Source organism: Hippopotamus amphibius, chromosome 17 (genome assembly GCF_030028045.1).
Source record: "Hippopotamus amphibius kiboko isolate mHipAmp2 chromosome 17, mHipAmp2.hap2, whole genome shotgun sequence".
Lineage (NCBI taxonomy): Eukaryota > Metazoa > Chordata > Mammalia > Artiodactyla > Hippopotamidae > Hippopotamus > Hippopotamus amphibius.
The window spans coordinates 60747459-60766869 of NC_080202.1; the positions used below are offsets into that span (position 1 = coordinate 60747459).

General features: G+C 40.2%; 1 pseudogene; it reads left to right on the forward strand.

Moving 5' to 3' along the window:
* The first annotated feature begins 11226 nt into the window (after positions 1–11226).
* Positions 11227–18693, forward strand: LOC130839653 (DNA damage-regulated autophagy modulator protein 2-like; annotated as a pseudogene).
* Positions 18694–19411: the final 718 nt, after the last annotated feature.

Here is a 19411-nt window from a genome sequence, read left to right on the forward strand (position 1 = left end):
GGCTGGGAGATTTGTCTTTTCCATGTGCTGGCCTTGTCTTAAAGTACTTCCTGAAGCCCAGCACTTAGAAAAATGCAAACACAAACGATAGCCTTACAATGTATTTCCTCCATTCTTAGTATGAAACTCCCATTCCTTCCTCACAGAACTGTAGGACTTTTATCTTCCTTCCACCTCCTGCAGAAGCCAGACTCAAACAGGTATGCTTATTCCTTTTCTTCTGGAAGTCCTATCTCAGAAAGATTTCTTTTCTGGACTTCTCCTCAATTCCCCTCTGTCAGCACACGTTCCATCTGGCCACTGAAGCCCAGATCCATCTCCTAGAATTATTAGGTCCCTGGTAGAGGGATTTCCTTTTTCTGCAGAGTTTCATTGCCTCTGAAGCTGATGTTACATTTTCGAGTTAGAAGAGCTCTTTTGTGTTGGATTATCTATTCATACCACTTAATCCTAAAACAAGTTAAAAGAGCTTCCAGGGTGAGAGCCAAAAGGGTTGTTGTTTTTTGTTTTTTTTTCCTTTAGTCTTTTAATCTACATCAATTGTGTAGGCTAAGACTTCATGATACAACCAGAGGAAACTGTTTTCTCTGCAGTATTTATTCTTATCTCACTTTTTTTTCTAAAAAGTTTTTACAGTAGCTTCCAAGACAGTGTATCTGAACGTGAATAGTAAATTATTTTGTTAAGTGTGGCTTTGCACTGTACGGTTGTGCAATGCTTTATACCATTTTTATTCTGTTTAACCGCCTGCCAATCCTATGCATTAAGAGGCAGTATGTCACTGCTCTGTAGGTTAGAGAAAAACAGATCCTGCTCTGAAGTAGTGAGTTTTCCTTCCTGTACTGCTTCCCCAATATGCCTCGCATCACTTGAGAAGAATACTTTTGTTTCCCCCAGTCAGTCCTTTAATCACACATCTTTGAGACCTTGATCTCCAGTATAATGGTTACACTGATTCTGATTATTTTGAAGGGCGATCAGATCGGTATCAGAGAAAGGTAGATAGATCACGTTTTATCAGCTGCTAATCCATGACTCTCAATGAATTCTATTTGGAGTTGCATATGGGTTCAGGGGAGATGATATTTTTGATGGGGAAACAAATAGGAAATGAAATCCCCTGAGGAATGGTCAAATAGTTTCAATAGGAACTAATGCCTCTCTGTCCTCAGATTGTACTTGAAATTCAAGCAGGTTAATGGCAGCCTGTATCTTCTGTGCCCCTAGGAAGAGCAAGGATGCCAAAATACATCTATCCAAAATGGGACCGTAGCAAGAATTTATTACATAGCTTAACTTTATGTGCATTGATAAATGAGCCTTTCTAAAAAAGGATTTTATTTTTTTTTACGCTTGGTTCCTAAGTGAGCCCACTGCAGATGCCTCTGGGCTTTTTGCAGTGTCCGTATGAGAAACCGTCTGCCTAGGCTTCGTGCACAGTCTCCCCAGCTCCGTGCAGGTGTTGAGGTTTAAGGATGTGCCGTTCCTTCCATCAGCTGCACAGGATGGAGTCTCACCCACAGGGTCGGCACCTCGGGAACAAGAGAACGCGCTCTTTGTCTCCTTCCTCAAGGCACCTCAGTGTAGCTATCTCATTCTGTTTCAAATTAACATCTGGTAGTTTCCGCTGGTTATCCTGTGTAAAAGGAACTCTATATCCTTCAACTGTTCTCCATTTGCAGGGCACGATGGGAGGCTGTTAAGATATGCAAATTGTGTTGTCTCAGTGTCCTCTCAGGGGAAAATTCTTTTTTTTCCCCTTCCTCTTAGCAAATCGAAAAGAACATGTTAGCATTTGGCTCTTAGTGCTGGAGGGGAGAATAAAGCAGTGATGCAGGTTCTCTCTCTGAACCTTCTGTCAAAGACAGATCTTTCCAATCATGTTGCATGTTAACGCTTTGGAAATATTGCAGGAACAAGTGAAAATACATGGTAAAATCACTATAAAGGAATCTGTATGTATTAGGAACCTGGCATGTCGTTTAGGTGTTTGCCAATTATTTTGCTAGAAAGGAAATTTTGCCAGAAAATGAATTCTGCTAATATGATCCTTAAGTCACTGTCTCTTTGACCTAATAGTTAAGAATACAGAAGGGGTCAGACTGGCCCAAGTTCAAGTTTTCACTTCCATTCACTATGGGATCTAAGTTACTTAAAATCTCTACATTTCAGTTGCCTCATCTCTAAACTCAAGATTATGATAGCGAGGTCACGGAACTGCTACAAGTCTAGCATAGGATAACATTCCTATCACATGGTCTTCGTTCGTTCTAGGAAGGCAATCAGTGTTACTGTTACTTTACTGCTATGGAAAAATAAGTAGTTGAGTGAACATTGCAGTATTGGGGAATTTTTAGTGACACTTTCCTGCGTCATGAATCTGATCAGCTGCAGCTGAATTCACTCCATCCATCTGTCATATGTGATTCATAGACAATTTATTAGTAAACTGTAAACGTTCCACAGTATTTAAGCCAGCACAATAATTCTGTTTTTACCGTAGTAGCAACAGAAAAAAAAAGGATACAGATTCTAGTAAATGACGTATCACCAAGGTATATTTCTAATGTCAATGCCCTATAAGAGGTTGCTCGTACAGAGTGTGATGGTGGATTTTCCACAAGGGCCCCCATGTGTGTCCTTCCCACCCCCTCTTCCAGAGCTACAGGCGCTAGCTCTTCCTCCTCACCCTTCTGGATAAAATCCAAATTGCCCAAACAGTGGCTGCTAATTCAGAGGAGTAATTCCTCCCTCTGCTGAGAAACATCCTTGACCAACTCTTCCAGAACAGAGCCCCTGAGAGACACCACCTGCCCAGGCCCCGAAGAAGACTCCGCCCTCCCTGTCCAAGTTGGAATGCTCCTTTGGAGTCCTACGCAGCCTTGCACTTTCAAATAAAGGCTTGTGCTCTTGGTACCTTTGCTGATTTTCCTCCACAGTAGTCTGTGTGTTTCTTTTTTTCTAAGTTTAAGAAGCACCCTACACAGAGGGCAGAGTGTCTTACTCTTTACCATCTATAGTTGTTTCGAAGGTGATGCTTTGAAAGAACAACGGCAAATTACAGTTACTGATAAAAAGCAGACTATCTCCGGCAAATGCCTATAAATCTGTGATGAGATTCAGGACACGTTACCCCAAAATTGGCACCTTGGCGCATAGACTATGTTGAGCTGAAGAAGTTGGAGAAAATGGTAGAAGCAGGAGGGTCCCTCTGACCACATCTCCCCTTTGCCTTACTTTCCTGAAGCAGGTTATGAACCCTCGTGTGAGAGGGTCCCTGTGCCTGCAGGAGGGGAGCCTCTTCATCTTGGAGAACAGAGGTGCCTATCGAACCCTAACCGACGGGCCTCGCTAAGTTTCCCCCCGTTTCTTTAAGTAACTCACACTCCTTAACCTAGATTGTCCCCCCGCCCCCGCCATGAAACCTACCATACAAATACACCGGTCTTGGCGTTTCTTTGCATCTCTGTTTCCTTATGGAGGCTCCCATGTCAAGTCAAACTTATATAAAACACATTTGTGTGCGTTTCCCCTGTGAATCTGTCTTTGTCAGTTAAATTTTCACATCCAACTGAGGACCCTTCGAGGGTCAAGGAAAGCTCTTTCCTGTCTTCCATCAGCTTGGCTGTGGACTCTTGGAAATGCCAAATTTAGAATTCGTTTCGAGAAATCCCTTTCAAAAAATCTTCCGGTTTCCAATGCTTTCCTTAGACGTAAAGTAACCCCCTCTTGACACTCTTCTCAGATACTTTAAGAAGGTCCGATGTAGAATCAAAAGAGGTGAGCAAAAGCATAGCTGTCCTTGGAGAGCTCGGCCGAGGAGAGACTCAGAGACATTGCAAGTCAAAGAGGCTGTGGACCAGGGATCGTCAAACTAATATCCAGATGTCCAATCCAGCTGGCCTTGCGCCTTTTGCACAGCCTGTGAGTTTAGACTGGCTTTTACATTTTTCAATGGTTGGGGAAAACATAAAAAAAGCATCCTCTTTTGTGACATGTGATTATTATGTGAAATTCAAAATTCAGTGTCTGTAAATAAAGTTTGATTGGAACACAACCATGTGCATTTGTATGTAGGTAGTCAGACTGCTTTTGCCCTAAAAAAGCAGAGCTGAGTAGTTGGGAAAGAGACCATAGGCTTCCCATGCAGAACATGCTGACTACGTGGCCCTTTATAGAGGAAGAAGTCAGTGGGCTTCTGCTACAGACCAGAGAAACCAGGCGTAGCCGTCAGGGTCCTATTCACAAAGTTAGTTTCCATTTGCTTGTATCATAGAGTGAAGGAAATAAAAGCACCATGGGAAATTATATACAGTGTAATACTGATGATGTAAAATCAAGATAAGTCCATTACTAATAAAGAAATACGCTCAGCTGTTAACAGTACTTGACTTTAGATTGAAATGAACACATATTCTGTCCACCCCTTTCCCCACCACATCTCTGTGCTTTGAGAGGGTGACCATAAGCTAGAAAATCAAAGGAAAGGTAATGAAAGCACTTCTAAATGAACTGGATTTGTATGACAATCTGTTCAATTGTTTCTGCACTTTGGTTCTGGTACATTTGGTTCTGGTACAGTTGAACAAGGAACTTATATTTTGTAATTATATTCTGCTAATTAAGGCTCCAAAGACCATGTCTAGTTAACTTGACCTCTAAAAATTCATGTAACGCATATTTTTGCCAAAATAACTCATCAATTATTAAACTGCATTTAATAAAAATCAAAGTTAGTCTAATTCCAGTATCTCTGTATCTCACAAGTAAAGCGAACATTAACAGCTTCCTGTTATTTAGCTAAACTGGGAAAGGTAACACTAATGAATTAGATACAAATTGTAAACGAAAAATGTGGAATGTACTTTTTGGAGTTAAAGAATACATTTTCGGTTTAAAATGATTTATTTAACTGTTAGTTATATATGGAGAAAATCCACTTATATATATGAATTTTATGGTAAGAATTTTCCATTTTAATGTTTTTTTTTAATGGAAAAGGATAAAAAAAAACCCCTAAAGTCAAGCCCTTTGCTATAATTCAAGTAAACTCAGAACGATATAGTTCCAACAGATGTTTACCTATATGAAAATGAAATACAGAGATGTGCCTGAGATTGACAAAGATGTACACACATGTGCATATGTTCAAGGCCAAGTAACTCTACAGATTTACCTATGATTAATTTAAGTTAAAAAAAATTGTACCTTATAGATTTGTTTTTTTCTGATCAAGATTTGCATTGTCAGTAATTTTGTAAATGGCTACCCAGAGAGAACATTTGTTATTGGCTAGGCTGATGGATTAGGCCATTTCGGTCATTCTTCATTTACAAAACATTTGTTTGCCTTGAAGCAAACAGACACAGGCTTTCACAACATTATAAAGCCAAGTATTTTCGCAACAAAATGCATGATGAACAGAACTTTGGAGAACCGAGTAGGAAATAGATGACCCTAACGAAAGATGACCCTTCGTCCAAAAGACACTCGTCACTTCCCAGTTATCATGCTTTTACGTCTCCTTTACAATTTCTCAATTCCTTTTTTGTGAAACTGAAGAACACAGTACTTTGGTTGGGAGGAAAACGTCAAAAGTGGAACAAATTTTAGTCTGAATGGTCACTGCACATAACCCACGTGGATAAACCCTGCGAGTGAAAGACGGTTAAGTTATGTTTGGCCGTGCACCTGTGTTTTCAGGGAGCTCATTAGCTTGTATAATTAACTCGTAAGTATGTTGATTTTATTGGTTTTTTTTCATCTTATTAGACGAGGGATTCAAATGCATGATACACAGGACAGGCAATACCCCCCTTCTACACTTGGGACGCTCTTTTTCTCTGAACTTGAGTAAAAACTAGAATTCTCAACCATCAGCCCAAGGAGCAACTACCATCAGCTGACGTTAACGCGTGAGACTGAGGGGATGCCTGCATCCCTGTCAGCTCCCCCAGGGCAAGGCTTCCTCACCTTCATCCTTCTTCCCCTAGATGGGTTCTTATTAATAAGAAGAGCTACCACTAAGGCCCTGCTCACGATACACCAAGAAATTTCCTAAAAGCTGTTGTCTATGAACTGTGGACAGTTTGCAACAACAAAAAGGGACGAGGGATTCGCATCCCTATGTCACAGATGAAAACACAGGTCCCCCACGTTTGGTTGATGGGCCCCAGGCCCCCCGCAGTGCGGTCAGCACCAGAATTCAAACCTGATTTCCAGCCTGGCTCCCACCCCTGGGCAGCTACACCCCGCAGAGCATGGCCTCCCCAGCATTTGGCAGCTTTTTCTTAGGGTTGAAAGAGAGAAAAGAACTATGAAAATGTTCTTCTGGGTGTGGAAGGAAACACATGTGCACAGGAGGTTTAATCTATTTTTTTTTAATCTTTATTGGAGTATAATTGCTTTACAATGTTGTGTTCGTTTCTGCTGTACAACAAAGTGAATCAGCTCTAAGTATACATATATCCCTATATCGCCTCCCCCCCACCCTCCCTATCCCACCCCTCTAAGTGGTCACCAAGCACTGAGCTGATCTCCCTGTGCTCTGCAACAGCTTCCCATGAGCAATCTATTTTACATTTGGTGGTGTATATATGTCAATGCTACTCTCTCACTACGTCCCAGCTTCCGCTTCCCCTGGTGTCCTCAAGTCCGTTCTCTGTGTGTCTGTGTCTCTGGTTCCTCACCCTTGCCCGACCCCCCCCCCCCCCAACCTCCATTTAATGCCTTTCTCACCATCACTCTTGTTCTCTGGACCAACTGCATAAATTATGCATTGATTACCATTAATCATGATTAATTACTTTCCATTGCTTATCTAACCTTTTGAAATATTTTCATTTTAAAGGATCAACTAAATTTTATTCCAGAGGAATTGGTTACTAATAACAGGAAAGACTTTTGGAGGGCCAAGGCACCCCCTAAAATCCAGCCACCAAAAGGCAGTTTATACTTCATGTGACCTATCATTCATGGGACGCATAGGAGACAAGGTACCAGGACCTGAAATAATTTTAGGGGCTCACAAAAATGTTTTCAATGGTTTTGAAAACAGAAAGAACAAAATGTAATTCTAGGTATTTAGAATTAAATAGGCTTTAATATAGAAAACCAATACATTAATTTTCATACCAACGCAGCTGGAAAATAGATTTTACCTCCTTCTCTTTCTCTCTCTCCCCCTCCCTCCCTGCCTCCAACTCTTCCTTTCTCCCTTTCTTCCTTACTTTCTCCCTTCTTTTCTTCCTTTCTTGATTATTATTATTTTTTAATAAAAGAAGGGAACCATGAAGGCGAAAATGCCTGAGGTCATGCATGAGGTCATGCGGCTGCGGGCGGGAGAAAAATGATTACAGATCTCGCTCGTCGTCCGATGGGCTGACGTCTCCAGAAACGCATCGTAAGGCAAAAATACTGTCGAAAATGCACTGAATACGCCCAGCCTTCTGCACATGGTAGTATAGCCAAGCCGACCTTAAATGTGCTCAGAACCCTTACCTTAGCCTACACGGTTTAGCAAACTCTTCCGCCACAAAGCCTATTTTATAATCAAGTGCGAATGTCTCATGTAACGTATTGACTAGCATCCTGAAGGGGAACACCTGAACGGTTGTCTGGGTGCAGAGAGGTTGTAAGCGTCCCGGCTGCTGACGCTCGTGATGCTTGGTTGGCTGGGAGTGGCAGCTACGACCTCCACCCGGCATCACCAGAGCGTAGTTTATGGCGGGTCGCTAGGCTGGGAAAGGACCAGGATTCAGAGTAGAAGTATGGCGTCTACTGAACGCGTACCACTTTCACAACACGATAAAGTCATAAAATTGTACGTCTAGCCATTTTAAGTTGGGGGCCATCTCTACGCACTTGCATGCTTTCAGTGTCTTCTAACAAGTGACTGAGTTGCAGGAAAAAAGGCCAAAAACAAAACAAAACAAAAAAAGCCCAAACTTTTTGATCATGCTAATAACTAACCCTAAGAATAAAATATTTTTTTTCTTGTAAAATGATTATCATGGTTCCATACAGAGAATGGGTAAAGATTCTCACGTTTCTATGGTTTATTTCATGAGAAACCTGGAGATCTGGATATTTTGCTTTTCTCTTTATGTCTCAGTTATTCTATTACATAACTAAATTGGGGTAATAGTAGCAACAGAAGAACAATTTATTTGTCTGTTGCAAAATATGACGGTCCGATTTTGTTCAGAGGAGAAAAAGAGGTTTTACTTCTGTGTAGGCATCACAGGATTATTTTACGTAATTTTCATTGTGAAAATAAGGACCGTTTTGATGACTTGCCATAAGTTGCTAAATTACAAAATCTTAACACAAACATAATGGCAAAACCACAAAAGATATAGCTACTAAATTTTGAGCTACTGAATCTTTAGCCTTCTGGAGATTCTCAGAAATCACACACCAAGAGCGTGGGCTTTCAGATATTACAGACCAGGACTTCTAGCATTATGCTATCCAGTACAATACCAGTCATATATGGCTCTTTCTATTTAAATTTAAAGTAATCAAATTTAAATGATTAGAGATTCAGCTCCTCAGTCAAACTACCACATTTCAAGTTCTCAGTCATCTCATGTGGAATGTGGCTACCCTATTGGAAAGGGCAGATATAGAACTTTTCCATCGTTACAGAAGGTCCTGTTGGACTTGTGTCAGAGGTTAGCACATAAAAATTTAGGTTTTGTAGCGCAAGTTCTGTTTGTTGCAACTACTCAACTCTGCCACTGCAGGGGAAAGCAAATGCAGGTATGGAAACAAATGGGTGTGGCTGTGTCCTAATAAAACTTTATTTACAAAAACAGGCAGCGGGTTGGGACTGGCTGCAGTATGTAGTTTGCCAAACTCTGGGCTAGATTATCCATGCAGGGCCCTAAGCACTGTGTTGCAAACAGAGTAAACATTCAATAGTCATCTTTTCTATTGTGAGGACTTAAAAATCGGAACAAGAACTAGAAGACCAGAAATAAAAGTTCAACAATTTTTGCATATACAACTTGGTGTGTTCTAAAAATGTAATAGCTGTACTTACTTTAACATGATGCTATTATTAGAAAGAAAGAAAGAAAGAGAAAAAAAGAAAGAAAGAGAGGGAGAGAGAAATAAAGAGAAGGAAGGAAGGAAAGAGAGAGGAAAATTTGAAAAATATTTATTGGAAAGGAAAGATGCTCTTTTTCCATCTTTGTATTTTAGCAAAATATGTAGGTAATTGGCTGAATGTTTCTTTTTAAAGGACAGAAACATAGATGAATAGTCACACATCTCTGTATAGTGACTCACATGTCTTAATTTTATTATCTTTGCTTATCTGTGTTTTTCAACATTTTTCTACATATTGTTGCTTTTATTTTTAGAATCAGAAGAAAGAACGTGCTAAACTAATGAAAGTAAGTGGAGTGTAGTCCTGCCCCACGCATTCCTGATATTGGGGCGGGAAATGCACTGAACATGTACTGTTCTCACTGAAGCACAGCACTGTCCAGTTCTATTTAGTCTGTCTCTATATACATATTTTATAAACGCCATCGGTCTGAGACAAAATAATAATAGTGTGAAGGTGGCCAAGCATGTAAATCGTGAGTAATTTAGGGATACGGTTTAACGGACTGCTGGATTGTTTATAGCTTCAAGATAATCATTTGGAACTTAGGGAAAATTTTCATAGACAAAATCCCTCCTTTACCCACCAATTTTGTCATCTCATTCACCTAAACACAAAAACAAGAGTTTAAAATCTTTCCCTGTGTGAAGCATATTGCATCTTCATCAGGAATGGGTAGGCACAGATTATACAGAGATGTACGCTCTCCAAAACCAATGAAGCAAGGCAACTCCATATTCCCTGAGAATTTATAACGCAAGAAAATACCTGCAGCAAGCTCTTAGGTACGAAAATGGATCTGTACACTACTTGGATCTGGGTTATAACATAGACAAAACACACATATGTCAAACTAAATTTTTAAACTTACATTCCAGAGTTTTATTCTTCTAAAAACAGGTAAAATGTTACGTGTATTTGTATACACACACACATGCATACACGCATACACCTGCTGAAGATAAATAGAAAACTTTGAATGTGTATTAAGTAAATGCAGAAAGAGTGAATTGGAAGCATACCTTAAATATAAACAGTTCCGTATAAATATTTAGGAAATACAGCTTTATCACAATTTCTGGCAATATTTTATTAGAAATAGAATTCAACTTTGTTTTCCTTTCCCTCTGTTTGACACAGCAGCATTCCAGGGAGATGTTAGAATGATTTAACATTTTTTTCTACTGAAACTATTCTGTTAATTTGGGTGGTCTGATTCCTTTACTTTGAACTGTTATGAAATTGATCTTAATGACAATTATTCAAAGTAGCTAAACTTGCCTATATTTTTATCTTCTTGATAGGCAAAAATTCTGTTGTAGTATTGGTTAGTATGTACAAGAAAGGGAGAGCTGTTTCCCTTTTCAGTTGAGAAAACTTCATTTGGGTAATGGTGAGATTTTTCCATCTGAGGTGGTTATCCTGGCATTAGCCAAGGAGCCTTATAGGAAAGGACAAGATGTTAAGTTTTACCTCAATATACATTTACAAGTCTTGTTTGGCAGCATTTTCTCTGAGAACAAGCTATGCTATATATTTCAGAGAAATTGAAACCATATGTTGACACCTAAAAAATCTTGAGAAATACCACTGGAGTTTGCAAGAAAACATATAAATATAATCAAATCGTTTCTGAATATGTCTACTTGGAGTCACTATAATGCTCCCCTTGTTTTTCAAGGTGCTGCCTTAGTGATCTGAATGCTATTAGCTGTAATACACAGCAAACTAATTGAAGCTGACTCATTGAGTTCATATTAAACTCTTCATGTTGTGTTTCCAAATTGAAATGAAAAGATTTAATAGTGCCTGCTTCCATGTTAGAAATGATTACGGTTCCTCACTGATGCTTGGCACATAGAGCTTCCCTGTTGAAAGACTGGGGTCTGGGAATGAGATTTAGGCCAAAATGAAGCCTCGGAACAACAACAACAAAAAACCTATTTGGGGAATATTTAGGTTGTCAGCTTGATGAACTGCTGAGCAGCCTTGCAATTTCCCTAGCATTCTGACTCGTCACTTTTGTCCTCAAATATTGAAACCCATTCTCCCAAAGCACTGCCTTCCATCTTACTTGAAAGATGGGCACCTGACACAAGTGACCTGTCACAATGGCATCTGAATTTAAAGCTAGGTATCGGACAATTCTCCTGGGTCCCCAGAAATACACCTACTCGGAGGTAATTACAGGAATAGAATGTGGAGTGGCCTTTGCCTGTAGACGCCTCATTCTGAATAAAGGCACTGATGACATCGGTGCCATGATGTGACTTTAGAATTCCATCCATGTGGAAAGCACAAAAGTAAAACATGGTTATAACTTTTTTTTTTTCGCGTCAATTTGTGTTAGAAATTCTGTGATGGGGGCCCCTCGCCGCAGAGGGAAAATCCTGTTATCGGCTGCTCATCACTGTATCCACCGGGGAGTGCCCTCCCCCCGCCCGGCATCAGGAAGTCTCCTGATCTCCAGCCCATTTGCTGTGACAGTGACTGCCAAATGCACTCAGCCTACTGACCTCCGTGCATCTTTCTGTTGTTATTTTTGTTGTTAGTTTAATGGATTATTTGATATGAAAAATAAGGCAAGTTTGCTAATGTACTTTCTCAAATGTTTCTTTCATACACTTCTTCTTTTCTCCAAATTTTAATTGATGAACAATGTACATGCACTTGCAAATCTGGGCCACCTTGGCAATATTCTGATTTTTGGAAGCCCTCTTAATTATCTAGGCTATTCTTTGTCTGTTTTGTTTTGGTTTTGCTGGTGGTAGTGCACTATGTGTGTGGAACAAACAGTGCCTTTCTACCTCAATTATTTGGAAAGGGAGAATGCCCTCTCACATAGATTGTCACCATCACCATCATCTCTTCCCAAGGGGCAGGAAAACATCTCAAAGTTTCTTCAGGGCAAAGTTGCAAAGAGATTGCACCTCGTGGAATTGTATATAATTATTTGTAATATCCTCATGCAGGAGACTAGACTTCCCACCACACACACACACACACACACACACACACACACACACACACTACACTGAAGTTGGATCTCTATATATTGAATACCTAGTGTGTACCAAGGAATCTGCTAGGTATCAAGTATATCTTATTTGGACTTAACTGAAATCCATGAGGAAGTTAATCCTCCCTTTATAAATGAAGAAACTGAGACTTGGAGATTTAACTGATTTGCTCACATTCCCGCAGCGAGGAGATGAGATGGAAGGATGTAGACGATGGAGCCTGCGCTTTTAACTGTATTACCTATTGCCTGATTTTTACTTCTCCTCATAAGCCACGATGGCCTTGAAGCTGTAAAAGGCAGTTTTACTACTGTCAGCAAATAAAATCAGCAGAAATGCAAGATCACTTGAGAAACAGCGTGTGTTAGTTAACTTCAGGTGTCAGCGTGACTAGATCAGGGGATGCCCAGAAAGCTGGTGAAACGTTATTTCCGGGTGTGTCTGTCAGGGTGTTTCTGAATAAGGTTAGCGTTTGAATCCGTGGACTCGGTAAAGTAGGCGGCCCTCCCCAGTGTGGGTGGGTATCGTTGAAGCCCTTGAGGGCCTGAACAGAGGAAAAGGTGGAGGAAGGAGGAACTCACCTCATTTTCTTCATTCCTGCCTTCTTAAGCCAGCGCATGTCTCCTGCTCTCCAGCTGGGACTCACACCATCGGGTCCCCCGGTTCTCAGGGCTTTGGACTCAGAAGGGAACCACACCACCGATTTCTCTGTGTGTTCAGCTTGCAGACAGCATATCATGGGGCTTCTCAGCCTGCATGTGCCTGTGAGCTAATTTCTCGTCCTTAAGTAACCGATCAATCCATCCATCCGTCGCCTATTGGTTTGGTCTCTCTGGTGAACGCTGACCGATACAGAGTGATAATTTGCAAGGAAGGAAATAGACAAATGGAAATTTTAAATTGCCTTATTGCCAGGAGTCTTCTTGAATATCTCAAATCAGTGGAACAGAATTGTGAAAAATATGTGGAGTATGTTTGGACAGCTTTTCTGGGGAGATGGTCAGTAGCTTTCCTCAGATTCTCTTAGTGGTTCATGAGAGCTTTATATATATGTGTTATTAGGAATAAAAAGCATCGATGATTTTCTATATAGAATATATATATATATAATGATGCCACTGATGCTTTCTGATAAAGATATATATGTCTATCTTTACATAAATGTATATATTTTAACTTAAAGCTCTAGATGCTGCACGAAGATACTCAGACTTTTATCCTAAAGCTTTACAGCCACGCTGTTTCTAGAGAGAGGAGGATTCTTGATTCTGAGAGGAACTACTTCTTATCCTTCTCTTGGCATAAAGGCTCTGAATGCTCCTCTGATCGCAGATCATAGTGAAATTTCAAGATATGTCTCATGTCCCTGGAGGTTTATAGATGTGAATGGAACCATTTAATTTGAATCTAGGTGTCTTTTTCCCCACCTTGGGCTGCACATTTTACAGCGTTGAATGTTTTAATCTTTGTCTTTACCCTTCTTGGAGACCCAGAAAATCTCCGCCCTCAGAATCTGACGGTCACACTTGACCTATCTCTCTATACTGGTTGACCTAACAGCACACTCATCAATCAGCTGTTTAGTATCTCTCAGCGTTGGAATAAACTCGCCTTCCAGATCTATCGTTTCAGTGTAGTACCGGCCCCGGGTTTCTCTACTGGTCTCAAGGATTTGCTGGTAAACATCTTCTTTCCCTGGAATCAGTGTACGTGGGTTGCCTCTGACACTCAAAGGCTAATGGCCAGTGCCTTGCTCTTTTGGGGGCTGCCCACTAAGTTAATTTCCTTAATAATAAACACCTATGGCCTCCCAGATAATTTACAGGCTAGAAATTCCTAAAATATCCTAGGACTGGCAATTAAAGTTACAGTAAACCAAAAAAAAACTTTACCTAATCATCCCCTAGTCAGGTTTGCCTAGGGTGATATTTTTACAGGATTGTGGCATTATAATTTTGAAACCTAAATATTTTTATCATCATTTGAGTAGTAGATGAAATTTCCACTGAGTTTCAAGCAGTTCATTCTTCCATGGCTCCCAAGTAAATAGTGCATTTCTCTTGAACTCTGTGATTTGGTTCATCAAATAGGAAGCAAGGTATCTTATGTTGTGGACCTTTAATTAAAAACAACAACAACAGCAGCAAACTTCATCTAAGGTAAAGTTGTACATACGTCCTCTTTTGCCAAACAGAGTAAAATCCTTTATTTACCCATAGCTGCATACCCGCTCCTCTTATTTAAATTACTAGTACACAGGACCAGTACTGGGTTGTTTTTGAAAGTAAATTCTCTGGAGTCAGTTAGACATGAATTCAAAATTAGGATCCTTTTTTATCGGTTGAACCACTTTGGGTAGGTGCCCAGTTTTCAGATGCTTGTTTTCCTAATCTATGAAAAGAGAATAATAATAGTGCACTCCCCAGAGAGTAGCTGTGGTTTAAAATGAGAAAAAATGCACAGCACACTTAATACAATGCCTAACATATCATGAATGAATTTAGCGTATTGGGTTTAGTGTTAACATAATTGCTTTTCGTTACACAAAAGTTGAAAACTCGAATTACAGAAGTAGGTAAACAACCATGCAAAACCTGCTGCACCTAAATAATTCAATTTGGATAACAAAAGAGTGGAAAACAAAACAAAAAAATTTTTTAAAAAACCCAGGGATTGGTTTGGATAACCTATCAATAATAACTGAACGGGCTAATAAGAAATGATTCAAAACTTTATTTGTATATTTTTGTTTCTATAAATGTATATACTTATATTTATTACATACTTGTGTATGTAGGTATATATATATGCAGATCCATCTGTCCCTTTCTTTGAGCAAAATTAAGGAATCTCTAAGCCATTTTCCGTTGTCACTCCAACTTACTTCTGGTTAGAATCCTAAACCAAACTCCTGACTTTAAAAACATGAAGGAGGGACTTCCCTGGCGGTCCAGTGGTTAAGACTTCGCCTTCCAATGCAGGGGGTGTGGGTTCAATCCCTGGTCTGGGAGCTAAGATCCCACATGCCTCGCGGCCAAAAAACCAAAACATGAAACAGAAGCACTATTGTAACAGATTCAATGAAGACTTTAAAAATGGTCCACATCAAAAAAAAAATTTTTTTAAATAAAATAAAATAAAAACATGAAGCAATATTCCAGAGCTGAATGTTGGGGCTATTGATACTAGAGCATCATTTTCCAATTCAAATAAAGAAAAGAAGGAATGAATGACATAGAAATTTATTCTCGCCCTTAGTGCTTGGCGCTTGGAGATTCTCTTCTCCTCTGCCCCCCAGCCTCCGAACAGATAAACTCTTGGAGCTCATGGTGTTTTCAGTTCCAGTGTCATAGACTAGCCCACTGCCTAACTTTCCTTAAGGAAGTTAAGTAATTTAGGGTCAGACCCTGAGGTAATAATTAACGTGCTCTAGAATTTGTGAGCTCTAGGCTCTGTTATCACGATTCGTTTTCTGAGCGGTGTGTTATCACGATTCGTTTTCTGAGCGGTGTGTTATCACGATTCGTTTTCTGAGCGGTGTGTTATCACGATTCGTTTTCTGAGCGGTGTGTTATCACGATTCGTTTTCTGAGCGGTGTGTTATCACGATTCGTTTTCTGAGCGGTGTGTTATCACGATTCGTTTTCTGAGCGGTGTGTTATCACGATTCGTTTTCTGAGCGGTGGTATCCACGTTCACTAAAATGAACCACTGTGTAGCCCCTTTGAAGAAGCTCATAAAACAGCGGGTTTAATTTGTCTGGGAAATAGAGACTAAAATATGGTGCAGGTCCCTGATGGAAAATGTGGCTGTGTTCTGCAGTATTCCCATCACATATCTTGGAAAATGGGCAATGTTAACATAGCTCTCTGGAGTAGGGCCAGAAAGAAACAGTGGATGTTCTCTTGTAAAAACCCTGAAAGCAGCAAGCAACCCATAAACAGTACGCAGACCGAGTCTGAAAATGGACCGTTTTATGTTCCCTAATGGAAGGATAGCTTATTTGTTCATGGATTTAGAGCAACAATGTGGTGTCATCTAGTGATTTATGGCCAGAAGCATAGCGCGTGTCAATATACAGTGGTGGGTGGAAACATCCTATTCTCACCAAGAAGCTGCCTCCCACAGGGGGCTGTCTTTGCCTTAGGGTGGGGCAGATGTAGGAACACCCAACCTGTGAGTGTTACTGGCAATGGGACCACAAGGGAGGTGAAGTTACGGGAGTCGCCCATCGTAGGAAAGGATTTGAGGACCATAAAATCGGTTTGTTTAGAACATGAAATGATGATTGCAAACCAGACCATCTCTCTAATGCTTGACTCACCCAGGGACCAGAGCTTGATGCACCACAGGAAGGTGGGAACAGTAACTACAAAATCCAGCCACACATGCAGAGAGCGTTCATTTTTAATGAGAAGAGCGTGCGTTTTTAATGAGTATCTTACTGACAGTACCCTGTGATGATAAAGAAGCATGGCACTATTTTATTTTTAAATTTATATACGGTAAAATTCACTCTTTTGGTTATACAGTTCTACAAAATTTTACAAAAAGTGAAGACTTACAACTGTCACCAAAACACAAGAAGCACAATGTTTCCATGATATAAAAAGATTCCCCAGCACTGCCTCCTTGTGGTCAGCTCCTCTCCTCACCGTCAGTCCTTACAACCACTGATACTGCCTCTATTTTGTTATGCTTTTTCCAGAATATCATTCAGAGTAATTATGTAGCCTTTTAACACTACATACCATATGCATCAGGATTCATCCATGTCATTGCATTTATCAATAGTCCATCCTTTTCCATTCCTGAGTAATATTCCACTGTGTGGTTATAGCACATTTTGTTCATCTATTCATGAGGGCATTTGAGTCGTTTCCAATTTTTTGGTGATTGTGGGTAAAGTTGCTAAAACCATCTATGTACAGGTTTTTGAATGGCCATACATTTTTATTTCTCTTGAATAAATACTTAGGAGCAGGATTGCTAATTCCTGTAGTCAGCAAATATGTTTATAAGGAACTGCAGAAAGTGTTTTGCAAAGTTGCTGTATCATTTTGCACCCACAGTGCATAAGAAGTTCCACCTACTCTATATTCTCACTGCACTTGGCAACAGCAGATGTTTGTGTTTGGTTTTGTTTCTTGCCCTTCTGATAGGTAGGTAATGGGATCTCACTGTGGTTTAATTTGAACTAACACTTGGGATTTTCTATGTAGATGAGATTAGCTGTGAAAAGAGAGTTTTATTTCTCCCTTTCCAATTTATAGTCCAATTCCAATGTCTATACAATGCAAAATTATTCATCAGTAAAAATAAATGAACTATTAAGCCACAAAACATATGGAGGAAACTTAAATGCTTATTGCTAACTGAAAGAAGCCACTCTGAATAGGCTACATAATATATAAGTCCAACTATGGTATTTTGGAAAAGGCAGAACTATAGAGACAGTAGAAAGATAAATGGTTGCCAGGGATTACTCGGGGAGGGAGGAAAGGGATGAATAGATGGACCGCAGATGAAACTATCCTGATGAGAATGCAGTGGTGGCTGTCATTGTGCATTTGGCAAAATCCATAGAACCGGCTCGGGAGCGCGGCCCCATCTCTGTCCTGCTGGCCGCCTTCAGTTCCCGCGGTCAGCACCCGTAGGGTCATGAGAGCAAGGAGACCTGTTTGAGGTGTGGTGGTTTCAGCAAGGCCTCAGTTTTCTTCCTTCAGCCCTTGTAATTTGGACAGCTGCTGCTTTCATATTTTCATGTATCACTGCTATAACACTTCGCCGTGTTGACCCTGTTTTGCCTTATATCAGTGACGCGGGTACAGCAGCTCCAGAAAAATGCTTGTTTGGGGTCATGTTGAATATCGCCGCAGTTTTATGCGTCGCTACCATTTATGTTCGCTGTAAGCAAGTTCACGGTCTGAATCCTGAAGAGAGTCGTAGCATCACATTAAACAAGGCTGGCCTTGTACTTGGACTGCTGAGTTGTTTTGGACTATCTGTTGCGGCAACCTTCCAGAAAACCACCTTTTTTGCTGTACATGTATGTGGAGCTCTGCTCCCCTTCGGCATGGGCTCATGACACATGTTAGTTCAGACTATCCTTTCCTACCAAATGCAGCCCCAAATTCACGGCCAGCAAGTCTCCTGGATCAGGCTGCTGTGGGCTATCTGGTGGGGAGTAAGGGAATTTATCAAGTGCTGAGTAGCTCCTCACTTTTGTAGAATGGCAGTTTTGGTGCTGATGTAGTACAGAAACTCCACTGGAACCCTGAGGACAAATGGATATCTAAATGGAGACAGCATCTCTGATCCTGAGAAAAAGCAAGGTGGGACATTTACTTGAATAGGGTTACGTGCTTCACGTGATCACTACTGCAGCAGAGTGGCCTGTGTCACTTTCCTTCTTTGGTTTTTTTCCTGACTTACAGTCATGATTTTCAGAAAATTTCTTTACGGGTAGAAACCACTTTACACGGATTAATCCTCTATGACACTGCCCCTTGCCCTGTTAACGATGAACGAACACGGCTACTTTCCAGAGATGTGTGATGAAAGGACAAAATATATCTGTGGGGACTATGATTCTCAGGGATTGGGGAAATAGTCATGAAAGTTACTTATTCTGCTGTGAAAATTTCAACCAGTTAATCAAGGCTGACAGTGACATCAAAGAATCCTGATAATCAGGAGACATGAATTAAGCCATTTAATGTTATTTTAAAGGATATCTTCAAGAGGACCATGTAAAAACCTTTATGCGTATACTTTTTTTTTATCCCAGAAGATAAAACTAAAGCACTACAAAATTGTAGATTTTTTTCTACTGTTTTGAAGAAAAGCAACCAGAAGTGCACCAAGCAGTCTACAAGATCCAGCTTTTCACATTTTTAAAATCATTACAAACCATCTTTTGTTTGGAGCACTTATGTGAGAGAAATGTTTCAGGACCCCAAATAATCAGCAGCGCTCAACAGCTCCTTTAGAATTGGGTTTTGAAGTGATACTTTTACTAAATTAATACATTTCTTATAGTGTTTATAAAATTTATTTCTTCTGGAATCCAACATTAAAGGGAAGCAGACCTGAATTCATGTGAGCACTTTTATTGCTTAAGCTTTGCACAAGAGATTCTGTAGATATTGATTTGATTCCTGCCACAAGGCCAGATACTGTGCTAACTGGTCTATACACATGCTTGTGATAGTTTCATGAAGCTTAGTCTCTGATATGAGATTTTAATTACTGATAAATGAGAAAAGTAGCTATG